Here is a 20257-nt window from a genome sequence, read left to right on the forward strand (position 1 = left end):
TACCTTGAGCACAGAGAAGGTGCTGCAGTGGCAGGACTGCAGCATCACTGCCTGGGACCCAGGATGCAGTGCAAATACATCACAAAAAGGCAATCTCTTTCCCAAAGAGCCTCTAGAGTGTCCACAGCACAGTTCATGTACTGTGACTTCAAGCTGTGAAAAAAGGTCTCAGGTGTTGTAGACATCTTGGCTGGCATTGGCTTCACTTAATGGGCTCACAAATGCTCAAACTCTTGTGTTAATGATCAGGACAGAGAGAAAGAGGGTCCTGGGACAGCTGCTGCAATGTGGGATGGGGATCTGCTCATTCACTGCAACTCCTCCAAGAGACAGATAAAAGTAAGTGGTGAGCACATTCTAAAAACTTCAAGCAGATGGAAGCATTTGTTGTTTCATTTTAAATTTGCAGATGGTATTTCCTGCAAAAATGGCAACTGCAGCTCCACCACTTAAAGGGCAAACCAAATGAAAGGAGCTGTTTCTGTGCAGCTGTAGATTGGCACATAGATATAAGAGTTCCATCTCCATTAAATGTCTCCCCAAGCCTTTGGGATAATGGAGCATATGGGGTTTTTTTCCCCACTTTGTCTGTTCTGAATATCTCTGCTCTTGATAACCTCTGTCTGCAGCCTTATGTGAGGGCTCATTGCCTTTAAAGGTTGTGCCTCTTGTCTTGGATAGTGTCTTTAATCTGGAGATTCTTTTCTCTATCACTATTGTATTGCAAAATTTCCCCTGCTTAAGGTGCTAAGGTAATCCAAGAATAAGATGTATGATGTTGGCCTGATTTCCTGTTAGAATAAGCAGGTAGAGCTCCCCTGGCTTTAATGGTTTCTGAAGTTGTGAATTTGATCCCATACCTTCCCTGAATAATAAGATTTAAAATAATGTGAGTTTAGGGTAGGGCAGGAAGCCCTGGATGAAATACCTTATTGCATTGATTTGTCTCTTATTTTCTGTCCTATGAGAATACCCAAGTTGCAAATAAAGGGTCAAGAAGGACATTTAACAATATATGGTCTATACAGTATTAAAAGACCATCTCACAGTTAATCATATGATTAATTTCTACAAGAAGGCTCCACTAAGTCTGCAGTAAAAAGAAGTAATGAGGTTTTATAATTAAGTTGAAAAGCTTCTGTGATGCATGCAGAAGTCTTTTATATAGAAAGGTAAGAAAAATCAGTTGTCTTCCTTTCAGTCCATAGATTGCTGTAATAACTTTCTCTGTGAAGGCTCTTGGGCTCTGGAATGACATCTAGCTCTGGCTTGAAATGGTCAAGTTATAGGGCATGGTTTAGGACCCTTTTCCTTTGCAAGATGTATTTAAAGAGTGAGAAGAGGTTCACAAACTCTGATGTACTGTTATTAGATTACTGGCATTTTATAGTAAGAGTTGCTGATCTACAGAAGAGTTGACTCTGAGGTGTATAGGATGGCACTGTAATTGTATAAGAACTGCCTGGGTCCTCAGAGACTGTGTGGAGGCACACATTCACATTACAAATGGCAAGCAATAAATCTTACTGCAATGCTACAGCAGCCATTGTTGTAGTGACTTAGCACTAATGCTCTGTATTATAAGGATTTTCAGCAAGCACATTAAATTCCACTGAAAAACCTCAAGATGCATATAAGGACACCTGCTTTCCCGAGGACTAGAAAGATCAAGAATCTGTGAAAAATGCATAGTTGAAGCAGAGGGCCCAGAATAAAGCAGCTGAATACTAATCCACTGGCAAACCATACTGTAAACTGGTTTTGCTTGAGTGCTATGCCAAACTGAAGGGAGCTCACTTGCATGGAAACCAAATCATGAGGCTGTAGGGAGAGAAACCTGAAGCTTGTGAACCTGGCACTCAGTTCTCTGCTCACCAGAGAAGAGGACAACTCTTGAAAACATCAGGGAGGTCTTGTGCTTTCTGTTGGGGATCCATCCAATAAGGTATTTTAGAGTAGCACATCCTCATAATGTGCCATAGTTGGTATTTCAGCTCATAGGAAGCAATTCTTCTGACAAGTCATATTTGCTGTCTCCCTGTTGAGGCTAGTTATAGGCTTGACAATGCACTAGGAGTCCAGGTGAACCTGACTTTAAGGTCTATTAAGTGGATTTCAGTACCAGAGTATATTTAATGTGTATGGATATAGATTTTGCTAGATTTACCATGTCAGTCTAGTCACCAGTGATTAGTCAGTATATAATATTTCCAGGACAGCAGTTACTGTGCTGTTTGATTCTTCATGTTCCTTTTCATAGGTAGTTAAGCTAGATTCTGGATAGTATGTCAGTTTACCTCATTGTAGGTAATCAAAACAAAAGTTTATCTGGTTTGTGCCTTTGGCCAGTATTTGCACAGAGGCCACTATCTAGAACATACTATCCAAAGTTATCAAAGTCTTCTGGGCTCCAGAAGACCAGGTATTCCTGACTGGAGCAAGCCATTAATTCAGTGGCATCCTGCTTGGCTGTGAATGCAATAGTGAAAAATCTGCAGAGACTTCCAGCCTGGTCCTCAGGGAAGACGAAAAAAAAAAAATCATAAGGCCAATCTGACAGTCCCATGCATTTGGACTCTGAAATTCTTTTGATTTATGGACATGAAGAACTTGAGTAATTTCTAAAGAGTCAAATATCGCTCAAGAATTAGCAATGTTGTGCACAGGAAGCAATTTTCACTACTTGGAATATTTTTTTATTTTTTTCCTCAGCATAACTTTGAACACAGCCCATTGAGATGAGGTTCTTGTAGGGTTCAGACTCTTTATAAACAGAATATACTGTTAAAATAAAAAGAACAGTTTTTCGCCTTTTATAGTAAGACTGTATAACTTTCTAATTTCAGTCACGTAATCTGTCTTTTGTGTAAACTTGCTAATTTTAAACAACTAATATAGGAATAACTATTTCAAAATGTATTAGCTTTCCTTATTTAAAAAAAAACAACAACAGTTATTTTGACCTATCTCTGTGCCAGAAGTATTTTGGATTTGACCAATGTGTGTGTTTTCTAGCAAAACTCCTACATGACTTCAGTTCTAAACTCAAAGATCCTACTTAAGTTTACAGAGTCTCTTTTAGGGTTAGAACCTCACTTGGAGTTGAAATGTGCCTTATTTTGTCTTTTGGTAGGAGTTCAGAAGTAGGAGTACAAGTCCTGCAAGTAGAAAGGTCTTTAGGGAATTCTGCGACAACTCTTCTTCAGAAAGACCATTGGATTCTGACTGATTCATATAGAAGATGTCTTCAGGCAGATTAAGTTCTCCGAGAACCTCTGTGAACTTCCATACAAAGTTTCTCCCCTTAGTTTGCCCTAAAACACTTTTCACCTCTTAAAAAAAAAAAAAAGTACATACAGGCAAGATGGAGGAATTGTAGCTACAATGAAAGCATTGCAAATATGCAACCAATAAAATAAGCAGTTTGAGTGGACTAGCCATATAGTTGCATGCAATTCCAAAGATTTACAATGAAACCAAGCTAAATAATTTTTTAGAAGCAACCAAAGAATTGTACAGAATGCCAGTGTCTGCAGGTCTCAAAGTACTTATGATTGAATATCAGGCAGAAACTGATCTCCGGATTTGTAGTTTTGTTTGCTATTATGGTTTTTACGGCATGCTGAGATAAACTGATGTTTCTGCTAAAGGGATTACATACCTTGGAAATATCCTCCACTGCAGAATCTGCTTTAAGAAAGCATTTCTTATAAGATCTACCCAAATGCACTAAATATCCTTTTAGACTGAGGGCAAACTGGAAGTACTCTATGATCCCTCTTCTGCATTGCTTAATAACAGTAGGACAAATCCTGGAGTCCTTACAAAATCATTAGGCATTTTGTCTGATTAGGGATTGACTGTAAACTGACCAGAGGCTTCATGACTTTTCCTCATGGGACTCCGAAGGCTGATCAAAATTAGATTACTAATGCTGTGTGACTTACTCCCTTATGACTAAAATTTAAAGGGCACAAAAATAGGTTGAAACAGGAGACAGTCATCAATTCTAAAATATTGGAAAACCTGTTAATCTAAGAGGCACGGGTGAAATATATGCATATGTATTTTATTTTCATGTATTTCATACATTAGTAGACATGCACACATTTTCATTCCCATCTTTCGTGTGTCACCGTGGACATGTAAGCATGCGAATATATGGAAAACAGACTTAGTATTGTTATCTGCAATACTGATGTTGATGAAATACTAATACTGAAATATGTAATGAAACACTCACTGCCACAAAAGCATCAGACATACAGTGTTACATACAGCACTTCAAACTACAGTTTGAAAAACAGTTCACATGGGTCAAAAATTAAGCAAATTTTCTTCTGTGTATATATGAACTCTTTAAATTGCAGTATAAAGGATGTAGGCAGTGTGTAGGATAATAGCTTTTGTGGGTCTATTGCTGTCAAAGGGAAAATTCCAATTTGCCATGGGCATTAAACTTTATTATTTGTTATTGCATCTGCCATGCTAATATTAACACTGACTGCTTTCCCCAAACTACATAAAGATGTAAGCAGTTGGCAGTTCTGGTGACAATATGTAAATTACTCAGAGCAAACCTAATCTTGTATAATAAATGCCAATTTGACTCTAAATTTGTTAACAATATTTTAATGTGGTAATTGAGGTCAAGGGAGACTCCAGTTAAATGCTAAGCTATCTATAACTGTCAATGTTAAATAGTACTTAGGTATCCTTGCTGAAAATCAGATATCCAGGTTAACATATATCATTGGGGTTTTGCAGCCAGAAATCAAATGAAGTGTATTAGTCTTGGCAGCATGTAAGTATATTAGTTTATAAATGTGCAGCTGCAACTATCCATAGCTTTTGGACTTGTTTTGTATTACAACAGACCAGTAATTGCACTTTTTCCTGTTCTGTATATAATTTTGATTAGAAATCAAGTAATAAATACATGCCTAAAGGCTTCTGGAAATTAACTGGCATGTTTCTGTTCTGTCAGCTGATTGACGAGGTTCAATTTTAACCAATTTTATTCATGGTTTCACTTATCATTGCTTCTTTAAAAAGCTTTCCAACATTGTGGTAGACATGCAAGTGATGAACTTCTATAGCAACTACACTGGACTGAGTTTTGTCTATTAAAATGTTCTGATTTTCCCTGAAGGTGTTGGCATTCATCAAAAACATGTAGGTAATTGTGAGTCAATGTGTGTCCATTCTCTTGTTACAGCTTGGATGTAACTGCAGCAGGTATGGGGGGGAGTTTTATGCAATAACCTCCCTCATTCCACCTCCATTTAGCGTGGGCTATAAACATGAAGAGTCCTATCTTTCCCTCATACCTAGAGGCAAATTTATAATAGATAGTATGAACAGCTTTTTTTAGGCTCAATAATATCTAAAATTTTCTTTTTTTAAATGTGGAAAAGGTTGGGCATTTTGTTTCAGTTGGGTGCCTTTTTTTGTGAATGTTCCAGCTGAGTGTTATTTCGGCCAAAGCACACTTGTGCCAATTTCCTTATCCTAGTTTTGTCCCTTGTTGAATGGTCACTATGTTCAGCATAAGAGAAAACATCTTAGATGGAAATCAGCCTCCTTCAGTGTCATTAGCCCCCCTATTTGTAAGGGAAATAATCAATTAAGAATAGTAGCCTGCCTCCTTACACTACACGTGGTAGCATACAGCAGCTCTGGGACCACCAGTGCAGCCTCCTGCACAATGTGCATGAAAGAGATTATGTAAAAAAAAATGCAGCACAAGTCCCTCACTTTCCTTGGTCCCACATATGGAGAATGGTCTCCTTATGACAAAAAGGCCTGGGAAATCCCCACACAGCCCTTTGCACTGACAGAGACTATCTGTGCATTCTGGGACAAGTTACAGAATTTCTTTGCACCACCCTCAGCAATGAGAAAATGCAGAGCTATCATATTTTACATACACAGATCTTGCTCTTTAAAATAAGTCCTCAAATATTTCACATGCTTAGATGCAGGGAGCTACTAATGAAGTGGACATAAAGCTATGGTGGATGAGAAGATGGGTTTAAAGTACTACAGAATGGCAAGGAGTTCAGTAATGGAAATAATTTTAAAATAATAGATGTGGAAAATATGGTGGTCCTAGCTCATTTGGTTCCAACAGTACCTGCACAGGACAGACAGCAGCTGCTTCTCCCACCACTCCCTACAGCTGGAGCTCTGTTCTTAGTGCAAGACTGCATGTGTTAATGGCCTAAGAATAATGATTTCCAATAGGTTTAGAGGAATTACTGTTTAATCCAGGATTTCAAACCTTAATAAACAGTTCCTATTGAATTTTGATCCCAGGAAGGAAGGGCAAAATCTTATTTTATCTGACCATTTAAATATAAAACATTGTCTTCCATTCTGAACGCTCAGGACTCGTACTTTGTAGGTGGCATTATTGCATATAATAATACCCTGAAATCTATCCCAGTTAATCTGGTTGGTTTGGGTTTTGTTTAGCACCTTGTAAACTTTGCAGATCTTATAGGTCTGCACTGACTGAATCACCAGATAAGTAATAGCTTCAATAAAAACTCCTCTGGTGGAAACACTTCATGAGCAAATTTACAGAACAAGTAAAAAAGTTCTGTATATAATCCTTTCCCTCCCTGTTAATGCTCATACAGGATAACACTACTATAAAGTATGTTTATCCAGTGAATAAAGGTACTGCATGATAAACCAGTTAACAAAAAGCTGGTGTTAAATTTAAGCTGATTCAGTCATTTCTACTTCCACTGATTTCAGGCTCCTGTTGCAAGCAATGGGGATGTCTGGGGAAAGAAGGGAAGGGCTGGGCAAGGACTTCGGGATTTAGCCCCTGGGCTTCAAAATGGATTTAATAAAAACAAGCAATAACCTACAATACACCATAAACCCTGCAAGGTATAAGGAGAGACAAGGTTGGTTAAAAATGACTGTATTTTTACACTACCAGTGTAGTGTGGGCAATTTATAGTTAACATAGTAAACCTGGAAAGGCTGATTCAAATCCCATTGAAGTCAGTGCTTGTTACACAGACTTTGAATCTGGTGGGTGGTTTGTGCATTCGCTGGTCAGCATAAGACTTCTAGAACTGTCAGTCATTGTGTGTTAGTGTGGTTATAATTTCACTGGTTCCCAAATATATTAAAAATGTTGCATCACAGATGTTAACTGTTAGTTAGTCCTCATCTGCATGTTTGCAAATTACACTCCAAGTATTACTGTGGCACCTGAACAAGATTGTGATATAATCTGGATAAGTGGTACTATCAAAATCCACATAAAAATACACCAGGACTGAATGCAGTGTCTTGATAATCCCACTTTCATGTGTTGTTTAAGAATAATGTCCTTGTCTATTGGGAGCCAGGGCTGACATACAAAAACATTATTAGTAGCTAGGCTAGAGCAGCTGGAGCAGAGCAATGGCACTGAAAGGAGAAGCAGTAGTTCAGGCACAGAGCATCTTTTGTCTAGTGGTATTTCCTGCTTATCCTGGGGGAATCCAACTAAACCCTGGACATTCAAACCCAGAAAATTGCTCTGGCCTTGGCTAGACTAATAGAAGTCAAAACTTCAATCAGGCACTTATTAGTTACTTTGCACACATGATATAAGGTGCCTTTGTTGGTGGCAAACAAGTGCAATTGCAGCTTGGGATTGACAAGGAATTTTTTTGCTATCTTTGACTGCTCAATATAAGGTTAGGATTGGGTCATGTACCAGGGCTTTTACCAAATTAATGCTATCAGGAGAATTACGTTTAAATGGAATTCTTTCTATCTAAACAATTTCATTTAGTTTTTTCTCTACATTTTCTCTGTCAGTTGGTATGAGCATATAAAATAATTCAGACAAGTTAACAAATGAAACAATACATAAAATATCATGATTTGAAAGAGAGACAACAGCATTTGCATCAGATCTTGTGCTGCAGCTTCAACCTGAAAGTTCTAAGCAGCTTCTGCTTTTTATCAGCTTTTGAATAAGATTTTCCAACTTGCTTCTTGATGGGAGATCCTAGTTTAGGTTAAATCTAGCATGTTTCCCTGAATTTAAAAAAGATAATTTGCAGTTTTATTGAGCCCTAAGCAACATCGTTAAGTACTTAAAATGAACAATTCTGTACTGCTATCACGAGAAATTATTCACACACGACTCAGTTAAATGCCACTGCAAAGTTGTAGCCACATAAAGACTGTTTCTTTGTAAATGAAATCTGCAAGACTGCAACCAAAGCTGCACTTGCCCTTCAGGATGATGCTTGCCCCAGAGGTTATTCCAGGAGTAGATCATTCCCAGAAATAGGAAATAAATATAGCATATAAGCAATACAAGTATTTAGTGAAGTTCCATGACAATATTTGACTTCAGATTCCCAGATAAGAAGAATAGGCAAATTTGAGCATGGACTTTCTAACTTCATAGTTTGTAGATTGATAAATGCAGAGCTTGTATTTGACTGATGACTCCAAATCTCATTGGAAGTAATTGAGGATTGGTAAACCACCTTATCAAAATCTTTATTTGCTGACTACAGGAGTAATGGTCAATGCTATCAAAAGGAACCTGTTGGTGGTGTTTAGGTCCTCAAAGCTTGTTTATCTCAGATGGAAGTTATAATTGATATTCATGTTTCCTTAGCTGTGTCTGAGCTGAGACTGCCGGGAATCTGCAATATTCAAATGAAAATGGGGTTTGCTCACAATTACATGTTTATCATTTTATTAGACTTGGGGTTTGCTTTGTATCATCCCCTTTTTTTTAATAGCACTTACATTGACAATATACAAATATAATTCTAAGCAACAGTGTAAATGAAGAATATCTCTAGTAGAAAATAAGAATAATTTTCATTTAATAACATGGCTCTATCAGCAACAGGGAGGGAGGTAATGTTATGGAGGCAAATTGTATGCTCTGAAAGTTTAAAATGAAAGGAATTTGGAGAATAAAAGGAAGACTGGGTGATAACGTTCATAATTATTTTTCTACTGATATAGCATAAAGCTAGGTTTCAAAGGCAACAATAGATAATGAAAGGTATAAATGCTCTACCAACAGAAGCTCACATGTCCTAAATGGCAATGTACAGGTTTTCTGTAAGTGGCGATGTTTCTTCTTTATTATATTAACAATATTTTGCATGTGTTTAATCAATGCACTTTTTAATCAGTTAACTTTGATTGTGTTTGTGTGCTTATTTTGATAAATTATTTTAATATACTCTAATTTTATATGCAAGTATATGGCTGGTAGTCAATGATCTTTAATTTGAAAGGAGTGCTTTCACCACTGACAAGAATTTAATTAGGTTTTTATATGCTTCATGACTAGGAAATAATCCTTTGTTATCCTACCACCTGAATGGATTGTGCATGATTCTGGAACACAGCTAAGACTTTTCTGTCAAAATATTTGACAATTAAACCCCATCAAGGAGTTCAAGTACATCTACATATGATTGACAGCAGTTCATAGATTGCTAAAAATTTATGTGAAGATGACCCTATGTAAATAATACTCTTCATTAGAATATCATGCCACTTGATTATTTTGTTAAACCTTACTTGATCATCTTTGAAATAAAAAAAAAAAAATCATTTTTAATAACATTTATGTTAGCATCTTCTCCCAGATTGTGTGAAATAGTTTTAAAATGCTTTTAGAATATTACCTTTAGAGCAAGCACTTCTGTACAAGTAAATGTGAACATTTGCAACCTAAGAAGTGATGAAATGCTAGAAAATGCAGGAAAAGAGTTGGAATCAGTTGTAGGTTATTTCTCTCTAGGTATATTTTTACAGTGCATATATAAAAACAAGATGATGCAGCTGTTCCTCAGCCCACCTTTAAATGCTGAATTTCCTCCATGCATCATCACGGAAGAGGTAGTGCAGACAGTACCGTGGTCCATGTGCTCTTATCTCCCTTCACTTATCACAGACTTTCTCACCCTATTGGTCTCTATTTCTCAGTAGTACAAGGATTGCTGGGGAGCTTCATCTAAGTCCTTAATGCTTACCAATTCATGGTTTAGAAAACAGAGATGATCTGCTGGGGTGACACACTGGGTCTTCATTGCAGCTGCAGGTTTGAAGTCTTGTTCTTCCACGTGCTCTAAGAGGTTCTCATATGCTTCTTGATTGTCATCTGGGAATTCTTCAGGAGAGAAAAGGAAAGGCTCACTTCTCAGACTCCCTCTTGTGTCTGCATGATTCCCTGCAGTCTGGTCTCTAGGTCTTTATCACAGCCACTTCTTAATCTTTGTGCTGCTGTCTCTCTTATCTGGACCAACCATAGAAAGATCTTCAGCACTTCTTGTCAGTTGTCAAAACGGGTTTAGTGGAGGTTGTCCTCATCCTGGATATCTATAAGATCCTCAGGGACTAACTACCTTTTTTGTGTTTCAAAGTCCATCAAACCAGAATGCATTGGTTGACTGATTTCTGTTCCCTGTAAAAGCCAGTCTTCTGAAGTATTTCAAAGAGGGTATGCCTAGAACAAAATCTACTGTGAAAGAACGCTCAGAGTTGAATATAAAGTGGGCATTTAGCAACACAGAGGTTGTTAAGTTTATACAGTGCGAAACAATTGCGTTTAATATTAGTTTTGTGATATGGGAATAGGAAGGAAACCCAAGAAAAGACTACAGTACCTGATTTTGAGGTTTAGATAATTTTCTTTAGGCATTATTCCTTTCAAGGTTTTGTGATTTTTTTGCATTTCTGCTGTGTCATCTTCAAGCAATAGATGAAGTTTACAATCCTTTCATAGGTTTTGACAAAAATCATTATGCAAAGGAGCTGTACTGCATATTTACAAATGTACATATTTACTTTGGGCACCTCCACACTGGAGCAGGTAAGATAGGTATACCTTTTCAGATCAGAGTGAGGATTATGTCTGTTAATGGCTATTAATTGTGGCAATAGTATGGCAGGACCTATAAAACTCTGACATTAGATTCTTTTTGCATGCACACACACCCCATGGTCTTGGTAATATTTCCAATGCCATTATTTTTCACAGTACTTTTCTGTATTTCCTTCTCTAATTTATCTTTTGTATGTATCTCAGGAAATAGATGTGTTTGGAAGTAAAAGTGTTAGTTATGACAATTTTTACAGATTTATTGACTTTCAAAAAGTAAAATGGCTTAAAGTGTTGATTTGAAATATCAATAATGGGTGTTATCTTGTGATTATCAGAGCTGGCAAAGTATAACAAGAACACTCTTTTATACTAGTAATAAACTTTTTGCAAATTTGTAATGAACAGCTGCACCTTGAGCAGTCATGTTTTAAATTACTTGAAAATGTGCCAATTTGTTTCTGTGCATGTGAAAAGGAAAACGACTACACAGAACAACCCAGCTCCAAGTGCTTTGCCTTGAAATCTAGTGCTATACAATATGATCTACAGACATTATGTCCAAGTTTCTAATATTTGCTTCTTTGATAAAACTTGATAAAAGTCAAGTTTCATCCAATTGAATTTTTATGACTACTTAAAAATGCCTGAAAGTTTCTTTCAGAGTTGCTGCTGACAGACCTTTTAACTACAGAAGCACATTAAATTCACTATAATCAGAATCAAATTATTAGATTTATATTATAAAACAACTATGTTACTGCCTACAAATATGAAAGAAAAAAGGAAATAAAAATTGCCTATCTTAAATAGTAGGAAAACAGTGATTAATCATCCTGTTCATGTAAACAGGGTTATTTTTCTTTTTATAACATGACATCGAGCCAAAAGTATGTGATTGATTTTATAAATCAGTCACTACTCTGTTCATACCATCATTTTTTTTTCTTTTAATGCACTCTGCATTAATATCCTGCCTCTGGCTTGTTTCATTTAATTTCTTCCTTGCCAGTAGAAAGTAAGCAGCTATGTTTGAAGGCAGTAAGCACTTCTCTGAAGAAAAAAAAAAAAAAAAAAAAAATCACTGGGAGGGGGGACCACAAGAGAAGGTAGAATTTGGGGAGCTTCCAGTGGGAATTCAATGATAAGCATGATAAGCTTGTTTTTTATTTGGAACTAAAGAGTTAGATTTTCTGTTAGGCTTTCAGAAATTGCTCCTGCAATAATAGCTTTACTGCTGTTAAACCTCTCACGTAATATGCAACACCTTTCTGACTCTTTATAAGGATTTCCAATATCTAGCAATGGTAGATAACACTCAAGACCACATCCTGACCTTCAGCTCTATGACTGACTAGGCCATTTTTTCATTGTCCTTGCGTCCTTGTGAAGCACTAAGCTTCTTCTCAGGCTTTGTTTTTATTCTGATTGCTAACCAGGCAATAATTCAGCTAGCTTCTTACTGGGTATAGAAACAGGGAATTTCAGCAAGGCACAAAGCCAGAAATCCAACCAGAGGGGATTTGAACTACAGGTTGAATTCTGTTTTATTTGCGTTAAAACTATTTATTGACCTCCATGTGCTGGAGCTCTTCATAATCCATTTGATAAATTCATGATAATTATCATAAATACTTAAAGTACAGATTTGTTTGTTGTCACTGGCCCCTTTTTACTCAATGATCCATTAGTAAAATGGATCAGCACACAAGTTTTTTTCTCGATCCATTAGTAAAATGTCATTTATACTTTATGTCACTGTACCCCTAGTCTTGTAAGAATGAAGGTACTGGGAGCTTTAGCATACATTTTAATAGGTGCTGGATCAAGAATATACTGATGAGAGTCTCAAATCTTTTTCTAGTATAGTCTGTAAGGATCTTTTAACACCTGTCATCTACTGAGATCACCTACCTTCATCTGTCTTGTACTGTTGATATGGATTGCACTGCTATGTTTAGGTTGCTTCTAAAGTTTCTCTGGGAAGTCCTCTTTTCCTCACAGTTGTTGGTTGGCATTTGATAACTTCTCACTCTTTCTACCATCATCCAGTGTCCACATCCTAAACACATTCAACATGTCCTCCTAATTCTGGAGGAGACAAGTTGTTGGTTAAGATTTGTTGAATTTTTTCTTTTGTGATGAAGGCTTTCCATTTAACATACAATATCTTCATAAGTCTGTATATTTTAGAAGATATCTTTTTTCCTGCCGAATGTTTTAGTAGATCTCCACTTCTATCCAGCTATGTGCTAACATTTGTGGGGTCAATAATATAGATTGGTCTTGGCACTTGGCCCTTTCACATGTCCTCATACTTGTCTGTCAAGTCATGATGCCTTGGCTTAGTTATTGAGACTGCAAGAAACATCTGGAATAGTACTGAAGAGAACCTGAAGAAATGCAGTATAAAATCAACTTGCAATTCTTTTACTGTATATTTCTATAAACACCATGGTAATTGTGTCAAGAATCTCTAATTCCATTTTAGTAACAGTATAGTTTAGTGCCTATCTATGTATTTGTGTATTTTTAGAATTTCCTATTTTTTGTGTCAGGAAACTAGTCTTGTTATCTGCTAAGAAATCTTCTTACTTTCACATTTCTTACAGCTGGTTAAAAGATGGTGCCCTTTATAGTATTTATTTTTTGTGTCCTTTTAATTCTTCCGTCTTCAGTTTCTGGGCTTCTTTCTAAAAGCCTACCAATCTCTGCTCCACACCATGGTTATATAAAAGCTATTCTTTCCTCTTATCTTGTGCTACTTGATACTTCTGTTATACCTCTGGATCTTGTGAAAATTATTCATTTTAAACCAGTGCCTTTTTCACATCATTCCTTTTCCTACACCTGAGTTTTCATACCTTGTAGTGCTTCCAGAACATTAGTTTAGCTCTTAAGACTCAAAACTGACTTGGAAATAATCTCAGTACCAATTTGCCTGTACAGGTACTCATTTCTTTTTTGCTAGAGTATATGGTACAATGTGCATATGCCTTTCCTTATGTTTGGAATGGAAAAAAGGCCAACAGCTTTATTAACCACATGATCAGACGAGTTAAATGGACAGCCCTCGACCACATATTTAAAGCTGTGGCAGTAGATGTGGGGCTGTTTGTTCAGTGCTATCCCATCACAGAATTACACAGCTCGCTGTGGTTGCAGTCTGATAATTATTATTGATTCGCTCTCAGGCTGTCAATCTGGGGACAGTGCTAAAGCAGTCCATGATGGACAGAAAGAGGATTGGACAGCCACCATCCAACGAGGAAACTTCATCTTGAAAATGAACTTAGATGAGATGGTGCTAGTGGATAAGGGTAATTGATGATTGTTTCAGAGTGGAAGAAGGGAAAAAGAAGAGATAAAAAATTCCTCTTTGGCATTCATCCTTAGTGTCCTGTAACACTCCAGGGACCGTCTGCAAACTCTATAAAGTTTAAAGTTTCTATTTTCAATGGTTAGCCAAATATATTGCTCTTACTATAAGTAGTGATTAGCTTAGGGTCACCAGGATCCATGAGGAAGACAGAACAGCACCTTGGGGAAATAACTTTTCCCAACCCAGACTTATTATCTTGATCTACTTTTGAGTTCCTAAACATAAGTAAATCTTAGCACTTTTAGGCTGGTTAAAACGCTTAATACTTGAGATGTAGATATTAGCACTATGGATCACTATACTAAAGACTTGCACCTGCAGTAATGAGACAGTTATAAATTGTATTTTGAAGCATCCATACTTGTTATATATTTCTTAACAAATCTGCTCTAATTAACTGTCAACTAATGAGAGAGTAAACAGTCATAACAGAAGTGCTGGACAGTGTAAGCTAGTCAGAGTCTCAGTTTATGATGTGGTCAGCCTTTGTATTTTTAAAACACTATACAAAATGCTTGAGATGGAGAAATCAGTGCAGACAAAATAAAAACCTACCTACACATCTTGATCTATCTTTTTAGCTGAATTTTGCCCAAGCTTTTATTTCAGCACTGGTAATGCTGGTTGCAATTTCCTCTGCTCTTTTGCTAACTTAAGTTGAGCCACTGTGTTTCAGTTGGGGTTTTTCCTTCTTGGTCATCTTGCATGTACAGGACATCTGGGACCCCAAATCTATAAACTCCAGAAACCATAGTGTGTGAATTCAAGAGGGCCAGCTGAAGGAAGCACTATTGATGCGGCTGCTGGCTGGCAAGGAGTACCTCTGAGCCTCTCCTGAAAAATAAACCTCTGGGCAGAGGGGAGCAAATGAGGCCCCTTCCCTCTTCAGAAACACCGGGTTTACTCTGACGTAAGAGCTGTGAAGGGAAAACGGGATAAATAATGTTTTCACCAGCTCTGTCTTCAGCAGGCAGGGATTGCTCAAACCTTCTCCTCTTCCTTGGTAGGACAGCGAAGAGGTTGCTTGCAGCCCCAGGGTTTGGGGTGAACAGTACTGGCTTACTTGTAGGAGTGACTTCTTATTGGCTCTTGTGTACAAATATTTTCATGTTACCTTTCAACCTAGTAGCTGCTGCATTAATGTGAGTATTCTCCTTGGTATCTTTGTCATTTGAATGCTGCAATATTAAACATCAGTCGTAACTGAAAGGGACCACGTACTAGGGAAAATTCACTTGGATTTTCATATAAGCCCTCATAGGGAACTATCTTAAGTGCCTGAGCTATGAGGCCAGTCTCCCAAAATTTTTATAGAGGAAGAGATGGGCCTCTGCAGAGGACAAGTCTGAGCAAGTGTCTAAGTTGTGACCTGACTCAATTTCTCAAAGAGTTTTTCTGTCCTCTCACTACATGATCAGAGATTGTCAGGAAGAACAGAGATCTTAAGGCAGCTCAGATGAAGAGCAAAAGCAACCAACCCTTCCTTTCTGGTGTATGTCATTGTTTCCACAAACAGTATGGAAGAGTGAAATGCAATGAAGAGTGTGCGTTCCCCTTCCTGCCCCATCCAGTAGACATTAGGAAGGGTATGTCTGCTCTTACTGGTTGTGGAAGGGAGGAAAAAAAAAAAAGGATTACCTCCAGGGCCATAGGGCTGCCTAGAGGAATATCAGAAGAATGGAAGGTGTAAGTCTGGTGAGAAGGATTTATAATCTTCTTTGTAGGTAGTCAGGAAGGTTTATACTCTGGGATAGAGCTAGAAAATGGTTAATCCTGCTTTGCTTTTATATTCTTTCTCTTTAGATGAACTTTCAGATGAAGCAAAATTGTATTAAACTTTCCATTCCTGTACCTAAGAAATAGCAGGATCAGAATATTTCAAACCTGATAAACATGTGCTGTCAGTCTGGGACTAATTGTACCAGCCATCAGCCAAGAAGACTAAGTTTATCTTCAAATTCTATGATACAGCAGATAGAGCTTTGAAATGAAATTGCTTGGATTTACATGGGAAAAATGAGGACTGTGATGGAAAAGGCATCATTCTTTCATTTGTAACTCTTCAACATTTCCAGGATTTACCTGGATCACCTGAAGAATTAGCTAGGGCAGCTGATAATGCAAGATTTTCTGTGTGGCTGTTTTTTTCAGGTATCTCAAGGCTTCTAAATCCAGTTGTTTTCTTAACTTGGCTTCATGATCCCCTACTGTCCACACTGCAGATTAATGTTTGTATTATTGCTGCCCTTCTCATTAACATCATCCTTGGGAAATTAATACTGTTCACAGAGGAACACTGTGCAAAGGTTCTTCCCTATCTTATCCCTTTGAATGCTGCTCCCTACACAGGCTGAGGATGCCATCAGGAGAGATTTTCCTGTGTGCATCCAGAGAGTCGCATAATGCTTCCTCTGGCACAGCACCTCAGTTGCTGTCAGATCTGCCATGGCTTCACCAGAGTCCCCAAAGCAACAGAGTTTCAGCCTTCAGCAGCAGAGAGGACCCTTGTTGTCACAGCAGATGCAGTAATGCCATCATAATGCATCAGGATCCCTGTGTGCAAAGTGAACTTGCATTTTCTAAAAGAGATTACCAAAATGTCATATTGGAGTGAACAAATCAAGCCAAATTTCTCAAAGATTTAATCCTTTAAAGCTGTTGTAATCAACATGCATTTTAGGTGAGATGTGGACGTTATGGTGCTGTTTGTATTTGGATCTTCTATTTCGTTGGCCCTAGGTGGTGCGGTTTTACTTCCCTGCTTTCTAGTTAAAGATAGAGCTAGATGTGGCATTAGCAAGAATATCAGACTAGACAACAGGATACAAGTGGGGTGTGCAACAGACTAGGCACTCCATAATCAGAGAGGCTGTCCAAATTTTGATGCTCTGTTTACAGGCTTTTTTAGTATGGGTCGGGTGGTGTTTTGAACTCTACCAGGCTGCCCAATTGCATTTGTGTATACAGATGCTTGTATTTAATGGCCATGATGCCCTGTATCTTAGAAGTCCTCTTTTTACTCAGATTTGCTGACTTTCACGGTCACGGCAAGGTCTGTCTAATCTTCCATCCTTTCCCAGAAACTGTGAATTGAATAAGGCTGTGTAAGTTGAAGAATTGTTTCTTTGATAAGATTGTGGGTTTTCACTGTTGATATTAATTTGTATCTTTATTATTTATATTAACTAGCTTTCTTGGCTATCCATACTTGCAGCAACAATAGCTGCTAGTCCTGGTCCTGGGCCAAGCTGCATAAATGCCAGGAGAAAGCAGTCAGCTGTCCACAGACTATTAGTGTACTGCTCAGAAATGGCTTGAAATATCACTTCAGGTACTCCAGCCTTAGAAACCTTGGCTTTGATCGCTTGTCTTATGTCTGGGTTGCCCTGTGACACAGGTTATTGATTTGCAGCCCCCTGTCCCAGGCCAGGCTGCAAACCAAGTAACTGAGCTATCCTCAGGGCACATCAGGGGGAGGGTTGTGGCTCAGAGAAACCCAGTTCCTCCCATCTTTTACCTCCTGGGCCACAGGAAGAATCTGTGGCTCTCTAGATGTTCACTTCTAGGAAATAACATCCCATCTTGTGATCTCATCAGCCTGGCTCTGCCCAAGCCTCTCAAATCCCTCCCAAAATGAGAGCGCTGAGTGTCTCTGGGGCCACATGAGGATTATATGCTGTGAGGAGCAGGTACAGGATGCTAGAGCAACACGTTTTACTCTCCTGCCTATGTTTATAGCACAGATCGTGCTTTGACTTTAGGGGCCATTTTCTCAAGTTACAAGCTGTGACTTGGAGAATTCAGTGGGAGCTAATCCCATGTCCTGGTAAATTCCTCCAAAGGCAACATAGAGGAGCAGAGGTGAAGGCATGGCAATAACAATGATGGCTGCACCCTGAGTGTTGTGCCAGAGTAGAGGCATAATATTGGGTAAATGACAGGAGATCATTGTGCTTTGACAGGGAAGCATGTGCCCCTCTCACTTATAACCACTGGAAATGGAAAATGGTGGGTACTCACTGAAATGAGTAATATCAGGAAGAGACTGTTCCATCAGTTCCTTTGAAGAACACCCGTGATTAATGGGTGTCAGCACCGGTATTTTCTCCTAGCACAAAGAGTGTGTGCATGCTCTTAGCTGTGAGGGGCACAGGGTTACAAACTGATGTGTGGGGTGCATTTTCTGGAAGCTAGAGCCCTGCAACTGCTGGGAAGAAAGCTGCAGCTGAAAATATTGAATTTCTTTAGATCCCTAAGCAGACCTGCAGGTATAATAATTGATCACAGAACATTGTAGGCTGGTCTGAGATGTGCAGAGATGAGGCAGAAAAAGGCACCATTCCTCAGCTGCCTCATTCTTCTTCTTTCTCCATCACACTGTTTGTCATATCTGCTGCCCTGGGTTTTTCGGGCATCTCCCATGCCTCTGACCATCATGTGACAGCTATTGCCAGATGATGACCATCACTAGAGGCTTGCCTTTATATCTGTGTGCATATGCATTTTGTTAATAATGTAGTGTTTTAGATGAGTCCTTTTAGAGTGTGACACCACTATTTTTCTCTTACAGTACCAATATAGTATTCTGTGCACTCATTAGGAAGCAGGCATTTTTTAGGAATTAGGAAGCTTTTTGCCTAAGGCTCAGTGGCCTAAAAGTAATATTCTGCACTGAGTAGTTTAATAAGTTTCAACAGTTTTCTAAGAAGCAGCACTGCTGCTCTCCTAGTAACAGGGTAATAATCGAAAATAAGACCCCCATGCCACTGTAGGTATAGAAACCAGTGTGATATTTATTCCTTATGTGTTGCAACTCTGAGTAGTCAGATCTTCCACAGAAGCACTGTCTCCTGATTTTTGACCCAAGTTAGGGTGGGGGGTGGGTACTAGCCTCATGAAAGAAGAGCACGATAATCCTATAAATGGTTGGGACACACTTGTACATCATTTGAATGAGACTGTGTCAGTCAGCAGGTAAGCAGTTTTGTAATAGAAAAGAAGCTGGTTTGCGGGAGCTACCCTGCAGTCCCCACCACTTGGAGCAGGTGTTACGATAAGATAATGGTCTCTTGTAGTAACCCTTGTGAATCACAATCCTTGTGGAAAAAGTAGGGACAAGCCCTTCAAATTGGGTTTCAAAAGCATATAAAGAGTTGACCTTACAGAGGTAGTTCAAGGAATAACCTAATCTTTCTGTCCCATATCCCCCCATGTACAAAAGCTTGCCTGAAATTGAAAGGGGGGGTGGGGGGGAAGCTTGTAAAGGCGATGTTGATACCAAATAAAGAGACCAGTGTCCCCACAAAATCATTTTACAGCCTCTCTCTGCAATCTGCAGAGGATTACAGGTTTGCAGCATGTTTATGTCTGGCTGAGATGAAGGAGGGTTTGCTGCAAAATGGTTATCAGTGTAGAATCAAGGCATAAACAACAGCACCAAAGTAGAAAGCCTAATGATTCGAATGAATTGAGTGGAAGAAATGATGCATCTTAAAGACAATGTTACTTGAAGAAAATATATTTTATGCTGTGGGTTTTTTCCATTATTAAGCTATGGTAAACTCATGTACACTCACAGACTTGCCTTTTGCAAAACTAACATAATTTTAACAATTAAAGATTGAAGTGTGGACTTCTGAGATGATCCCTTATGACCTACACTTTATTAGATTTATGTTACCTTTTGATATGTTCTATTTGCTGGAAGCCCCAGCATCCTATCATTATGATTCAAACAGGCTTTGCTCTCTGCTCACAAATAATTGATGCTCCCTTTGCACAAAGCATAGTTCTCAGCTGATAAGCAGCAGGGTAATTGGCACCTTCACAGGATATTAGGCAGAAAAAAAAAGCATCACACTTAGCAGACAGGAAGCAGACAGGAGAAGGTAACCAAATAATTGTGGTAGTGTAAGTGAGGCTAAATGCTACTTGACAAGTTCTGTATGTTTGCACTTCCTGTAGTAAATATTAAGATTTCTATTTATCGGGGCGGGGGG

The sequence above is a fragment of the Haliaeetus leucocephalus genome, unplaced genomic scaffold (genome assembly GCF_000737465.1).
Source record: "Haliaeetus leucocephalus isolate CR32 unplaced genomic scaffold, Haliaeetus_leucocephalus-4.0 Scaffold339, whole genome shotgun sequence".
Taxonomy (NCBI): Eukaryota; Metazoa; Chordata; class Aves; order Accipitriformes; family Accipitridae; genus Haliaeetus; species Haliaeetus leucocephalus.